Consider the following 7,595-nt stretch of genomic DNA (forward strand, 5'->3'; position numbering starts at 1 on the left):
GTCGGCTGTGTGTGATTTTGCGATTGTGGTAAAATCGCATAACAGCAAAATCGCATAACAGCCGAGCATACACCCAGCAGCGCTGCTGATGCCTGAACGGTACGTGGAATGAAGTGGGCGGGCATCGGGAGGCCACTATGGCATGGGGCAAGCACTATGGGCAGTCTATCTGAAGTGTACCTGGCGTATAAGACAACCCCCCACTTGGAGGCATATTTTTCAGGGCCAAAAAATCGTCTTATACGCCGGCAAATACGGTACATAAGTGACGAAAGAGAACTTTCCTTAATTTTGGCACTGAATTAAAACTATATGAATGCTTCATCTTAGGAGACAAAACACTGACATGCACAACAGAACCAGATATAAGACTCTCCTGCCAAGATGGCTGCTTTTCCCTAAGTATAAAGAAAAGAATTTCGAATTTGGCTGAGATAAGACTGTTTCAATGAAAACAGAGGAGTGCTGCCTGCCTGTCCCCAGATGTCACACAGATGATCGAACGTCCACTTGAGACTCCTCAAATGAGCTGTAAGAAGGGGATGAGGCTCTGAATAGAACAGGCTGAGCACTTCACAATGTGCACTGTGTATTACTTCTGCCGGCACCCTAACTCCTTCACCTCTCTACACACATCAATACTGGGGCAGAGCAGTCAATTCACCTAGGTTCTGGAAAGCCTAACTATTTGGCAAAATAATGATAACAGCATTAATAAAAATTACTAAGCCCTGGCCAGTGTGGCTCAGTTGGTTGGGCGTCATCCTGTGTTCTGTGCACCAAAGAGTTGTAGGTTCGATTCCCATTCAGGGCACATGCCCAGATTGTAAACTCAGTCCCCAGTGGGGGGCACGCAGAAGGTAGCCAATGTATGAATGCCTCTGGCATAAATGTTTTTCTCTCTCCTTCTCCCTTCCTGTCTTTCTAAAAATCAATAAAAACCTTTAGAAAAAAAAAGAGCATTGTAGCATTGTAGTTGATAACCAGTGAACAAAGTCTGATGTTTAAAAAATAAATAATAATGATACCATGTTAATAGATAACAGCTTGCCCTTAGTAGAAACTAGATGTATATACAAGTGTGTGTGTAATTAGAAAAAAAATAGACTGGCTAGGTTTTTCAGAAGTTGCATTCTTAGCTGTGCACACACAACGAATAAGCAGACCCCCTGCAAAGTCATCCTAGATACTCTGCTCTCTCAATCCTCCCCTATAAAAAATGGAAGACATCAATCTCTGACTTCATCATGAAACCCCAACTTTCCTGAACACTCCCCAGTTCACATCCCAGAGATAACTACTAATTTCACGACAGTCTGCAGCCCTCCTCAGTTGTGGCTCCCTCCCATTCCCATTCCATAAAGAAACCAGGAAAATAATACCTGTAATGCCATTTTCCTAATAGAAAAATTCTATCACCAATGAGCTATGAGCATCTAACTTCAATCTAGATGAAAACCCTGTTTCTTCTGTCCCCTAGGTAATACCTTCCTTGGCTATAATTCAGCAATTCAATTCCACTCAGATGATATTTATAGAGGATCTGCCATGTTCCAGCACTGCACTTGATCTGGAGAAACAAAGAAGCATGAGCCAGCAGCAGCCAGCAGTGGAGAACTGACCTGAAAGCACTCCAGGGCAATATTTCAGGTATTATGCTGGGAGTATGTACAAAGAGCGAGGGGCAGATCGATAAAGTCCCCCTAGCACTCAGCCTCTGCACAGTTCCTCTTAAAAAATCCAACACAAGTCAGTTCAAACACAGCATGCCCCAAGGTCCACAAAGGAAAACAAAAAGCACCCTAGGGTTGGATGGGCCCATTCCAAGAGCCCTGGCTGCCTTCCCACCCCAGTCCTACTCAGTCCTGAGCTCCTGGAAGGATTTTCCAGGCTCTAATCCTCATAACATGATATTCCCATTCTAACCCCATTCCGAATTGCTTTCATTTCCTTAATACCTAAGAGATGGAGTCTTTAGAATTGGTGCAAAGACCAGTGAGCGGCAACATTATTGGCTTGGCCACTTCTGCAAAAAGAACCCCTAGCTCCTTTTCCAGCATTACGTCCATTCTGTACCTCTGCGAATTCCACACTCCATCCAAAAAGAACCACGTCTGGAATCACAAACTTCATGATTTCCCATTTTTTTTATCTCTGATAAGCTGCATCCTTTGCAATAGAGCCTTCCCTCCCTTTGCTACAGGTCCATCCTTTAAAGCCAGCTCAAATGCCACCTCCTCGACCATCCTCCCAATGGAAGTCTACTTGATGCTGTGCTAACTTTCCATTTGTTTATTCATTCACCACACATTTACTAAAAACCTTTTCTGTGCTTTGTTTGGTTCCAGAGAGGCAGAGTGAATGAATAAAAGTTGCTCCAAGCCCTCGGGAAATTCAGAGACATGTACATACAGAAATGCAACATGATAAAATAAGAGATATAATCAACTCCCAAGAAAACATTTGTGCCCCCAGACCCAAGAGAAAAAAGAGCATCGGCTTGGGTAGGTCAGGAAGGCTTCAAGGAAGAGGTCTCATCACCCCTTTTGGACTTAATCTACTCTAGAGCAAGGTCAATGTCTGGTTTGTAACTCTCAAGGTACACCAACCCAATAAACCGTTGGTAAAAGAAAGGAATAAATGCATGGATGAATAAATGACATATCAAACTCACCCTGTGGCTTTCATGCTATGCAAGGCAATTTTAACCAATATTTCCAGAAAGCATCAGGGTTCCAATCTCACTGAGAAGATAGGGGGATAATATCACTTAGCTGTTCCTGAACTGAAGGGGAGACCAGAAACATATTCAAGTGAATAGGCCGCCATTATCTGTAAACCTGCAAAAGAAAATTGGATTCAGCAATTTGGGGCATTCGCCAAACTGCGAGCTTAAAAGTCCCTGAAACCCAAACTATTAGAACTAATCAGTAGAAAACCGAGGGGGTGTTGCAGAAGCAGTGTCCTGACAGAACCAGGCTTACCTGACTGTCACAGCACTGAGGCCGCTTCGGAAAATGATTTAAGGTTTCATTCTTAAGGTAGCTGTTTGCTGTCAACATTTTTGACTGATGAACTTTATAATACTCCAACTTCCGTGTCAAATAAAAAAACCTGAATGCCTCTCAACTCAGGGGCAAAGCTTGACACCAGTGAGTCTCAGATTTTATTTTGCTTTAAGGGAAATAAAATGGTTAGCAGTATAACAGTTTCTGGGGAGGCAACAGCAAGATGATGGAAAAATAGTTTAAAGAGAATCAGTCTGAGTTGCAGACAAGAGCACTGAACTAGGATTTGCACAGGAGTAGGATTCTGAAGCTCGTGTTCCAGTACCAGCCCCATAACTTAATTGTTATATGACTCTAGAGAAATCAGTCAACCTCTATACCTTACTTTTCTCATCCAAAAGACAAGGATAAGCATGTTACTTCAAAGGCTTATTTTTAAAGTTAAATCGGATTATACATTTCAGGTAAATGCAATGGATAAAAAACAGAACTGATAATTACTGAAGGCCTATCCAATGCTGAGCTTATCTGCATTCATAGCAAACCTTAATGTGGAATACAGATTAATTTATGTTTTCTAAACAGCCTAATTACAGTGGGCCAAACAGAATTATATTCTTGTTCTACAAATGAAGAAACATAGAGGAAGCTGGGTCTACTGATTTTTTTTAAAAAATATTTTATTGACTTTTTACAGAGAGGAAGGGAGAGGGATAGAGAGTTAGAAACATCTATGAGAGAGAAACATCGATCAGCTGCCTCCTGCACATCCCCTACTGGGGATGTGTCCACAACCAAGGTACATCCCCTTGACCGGAATCGAACCCGGGACCTTTCAGTCCACAGGCCAACACTCTATCCACTGAGCCAAACTGGTTAGGGCTGGGTCTACTGGTTTCATATCCAATTTTACATCCAAAATGTCACTTTGTACCATGTTATTTTGTAAACTCTCAGGCCCCATAGATACAATACCCACTGTCACACAAACACAGACCTTTATCGGTTCTTATCAGGTGGATTTCAACAGATTCCCAACTGCCCTCTCTGCTTCCCATATCTCCTCCTGCCCCCGACTCCAGTTCTTTCTCACTACACTTCTCCTTTCCCAGGACTTTCCAGCATCGCCTTACTTATCATCCACAGGGCTGCTCATGCTTTAAGGAAAGTTCCAATGTTCTTTCCCATTCTCTCCACCACCACCCCTCTTTTAAACTAAGACTTGTGAACGATTTATGTCCTCGAAATTCATTTTGTCTTCTCCCACTTTTGTTTTTCTCACTGGCCACCCCACGGTCTACTATTTCCTCTACTACTCTCCAGCTCTTACCCATGTTTCAAGACTCAGCTCATATTTTTCCTCCCCTGAGAAGCCTATGTATATACATCTAGTGGAAATCAAGTCTTCCATCTTCACACTCCCCCTGCACACTGCCAGTATTTTTCTCACTGCACTTGTCCCGTACCATGTCTAAATGTAGAGTCTCTTAGTTGAGGCTGAGATATCATTCTGAGGACCAGTAGTCATATTTTGTCATCTTTAATGTATCTGTAGTTCTTTTCATAGTGCTTTACAAATAATAAGCATTTAGTACCAGCTTGTTGAAGTGAATGAAATTGAATTTATTCAGCCTTCACTGTTCATTCCACAAATATTTACTGAGCTCCTTCCATGCACCAGGCACAGTTATAGGCTGTGGGGATACAGGTGAGAACAAAACTAACATTCATCTCTACTAACCTATTTGAGGTTATAGATAAATGAGTAAACCATTTAGTATGTTTGATGGTGATGATTACTATAGAGCAGTGGTTCTCAACCTTCTGGCCCTTTAAATACAGTTCCTCATGTTGTGACCCAACCATAAAATTATTTTCGTTGCTACTTCATAACTATAATGTTGCTAATGTTATGAATCATAATATAAATATCTGATATGCAGGATGGTCTTAGGCGGCCCCTGTGAAAGGGTTGTTCAACCACAAAAGGGGTCGCGACCCACAGGTTGAAAACTGCTGCTATAGAGCAAAATAAAACAAAAACCAGATCAGAGACATGTAAAGTTCCAGAGCAAAACAAACAAACAGTTCTCAGTTTTAAATTGACTAGTCAGGGAAGACACAAATGAGAAAAAAAATCATAAAGCAAAATTGATGATATATGGAAAAAATCATTTACAGAGTATGGACTATGTACAAAAATGTCCTTAGAAACTGCACTATTAAAGACTGCAACCTAAACCAGACATGCTCAGACCCTTGAGGATCCTTAAAGTATGATAACAGAATAAGACACAGACAAAAAATAACTAACATGAGACAGAAGACAGGAAGTCCTAATAAAGAGACTTAAAAATCTCTGATCACTAACAACAGTGTAGTGACTTCCAGGGGTAGGAAGGGGTGTGGGTAGGTGGAGGAGGGGATGGGGGGATAAATAATGTTGGACATTCTTTGGGATTTTACTGAAAGACAAGAGCATTACTGTGGAGGATGTGTTGCGGAATTGTGCACCTGAAACCTGTAATTTTGTTAATCAGTGTCACCCCAATAAGTTCAATAAAATGGGGGGAAAAAATCACTGATCTGACTAGAGACATCAGGACGAGCTTCAAAGAGCTGGAAGTATCTGAAACTGGCCTGAAAGAAGGGGCACAATTTGTACAGGTCATAGGGTGCAGATGGGGACTTGAGCAGTAAGACCCTTGGATATGAGGACTGGTTTAAGTTCTAGGAGAAGGAGTCACCCAAACATACAATCATTTCTTCCAGGTCTCAATGCTCTCAGGTCTACTGTTACCACCAATGGGCTAGGGAGTGATTAGGTGGCTTCCTTAGAAGAATCTTCATTTCTAGTTTATTGATGCATAACTTTCAATCGAGCACTCACGATAGGGCAGTTACCGTGCCCGGGTCTGAGGGAAAGCCATTTAAGACTCAAGGCTGCCCTTAAAAATATCATACTCCAGGATTGGGGAGACACGAATAAATTGGGGATTGGCATTCAGGGCCACAAATGCACATATAAAGTGAAGCACGAAGCCAGGGAATGCAGGAGAGGCATCCTGATCAGCAGGGGAGTTTGTGAAAGGCTTCTCAGGCAGGTGCATCCTTGAGCTCATTTGCATGTGTTTAATTAGAATGCTGTCTTAATTACGGAACACACTTATACTTGCAGAAACTTGGAAAACCTAATAAATTAGAATATAAAAAAATAAAAACCACCTTAATTCTACCACCCAAAAAGCTTCTACCAATTTTAAGCTATTTCCTTCCAGTGATATTTGCAACCTCTCTCTTCCCCTCCTCACTAAAGATAGCAACAGACACTCATATACATGAGAATGCATACACATGTATTTGTGTCTCATACTTCTTATGTTAGAGACCTTTTCTAATGTTATCAAAAATTTATGACAACACAAATCTAATGGCTATGTAATACTGCATACCATTTATTAAACCATTTCTCTAATATTAGATGTTTAAGTTGCTTCAGATACAGTATTTTTTGCTGTTATAAATGGTGCAATAAACATATTTGCGCCTAAGTATTTGTTACAAAGAAGTGGAATTATTAAGTCATAGAGAACATACATAATTTAAACAGGCTTGAGTTTTGAAGAACAGTAGAAGCAAAGTAATAAGAAATGCAAGGGCAGTATTAGCACAAGAAATAGTATTTATGAAGCTACATGGTCATGAAACAGCCTGACAACTTCCAGGAACTTCAAGTAATCTGGCAAGGCTATATCAAAGGGGTGTGTATGTTGGGGTGAGGGAGTGGCTGAATGGAGATGAAACTGGACTGATGAACAAGGACCAAACCATAAACATAAATAGTCTTGAGAGCTGAGTTATAGGGATTTAACTCCATCACAGAGTTAGTCATGAGAAACTGAAATATTATCAGGAAAAGAGGAACATGATGATATTTGTGATTTAGAGAGCCCACACTTGGGCAATGACAGATGGGGAGGAATGCTGAAGCAGAAAAGACACGTTTGAGGGCTACTGTAATAATCCAGGAGAATACCATGAATGGTGTGAAGCAAGGCAACAGTGATGTACAAAAGGGATACAAAGGAAGGATACTAAGCTGCTGGAATCTACAAAGTTTAGTAACTGATTTGGATTAATGAGAATTCTACAGGTAACCTACATGGTCCTCATGTCAAATATACTGCTGAGGTTCTCTCCAAAACCTTCGCATGTCAACGTACACTGGGTGGTCAGATTATTATGACCACCTGACGTTTGTAGGCAAATTAGCCGTACACTGCATACAAATATGGAAGCCGAAGGCCTGTTTGAACACCTTTGCTGTTTGCAGTTACCAAGATAAAACGTCTCCAATTCACACAGGAACACAAGGATTGGACAATCGAGCACTGGAAAAAAGTCATGTGGTCCAATGAATCACGTTTCCAGTTGTGTCATGCAGATGGCAGAGTGAGAATTTGGCAGATGAGTCATGAAAACATGCACCCCACATGCATGAGTACAACCCTTCAAGCTGGTGGGGGCAGTGTTATGGTTTGGGACATGTTTTCCTGGCATGATTTAGGCCCTTTAATTTGTGTGGAT

This window comes from Myotis davidii, unplaced genomic scaffold, assembly GCF_000327345.1.
Source record: "Myotis davidii unplaced genomic scaffold, ASM32734v1 scaffold345, whole genome shotgun sequence".
NCBI lineage: Eukaryota > Metazoa > Chordata > Mammalia > Chiroptera > Vespertilionidae > Myotis > Myotis davidii.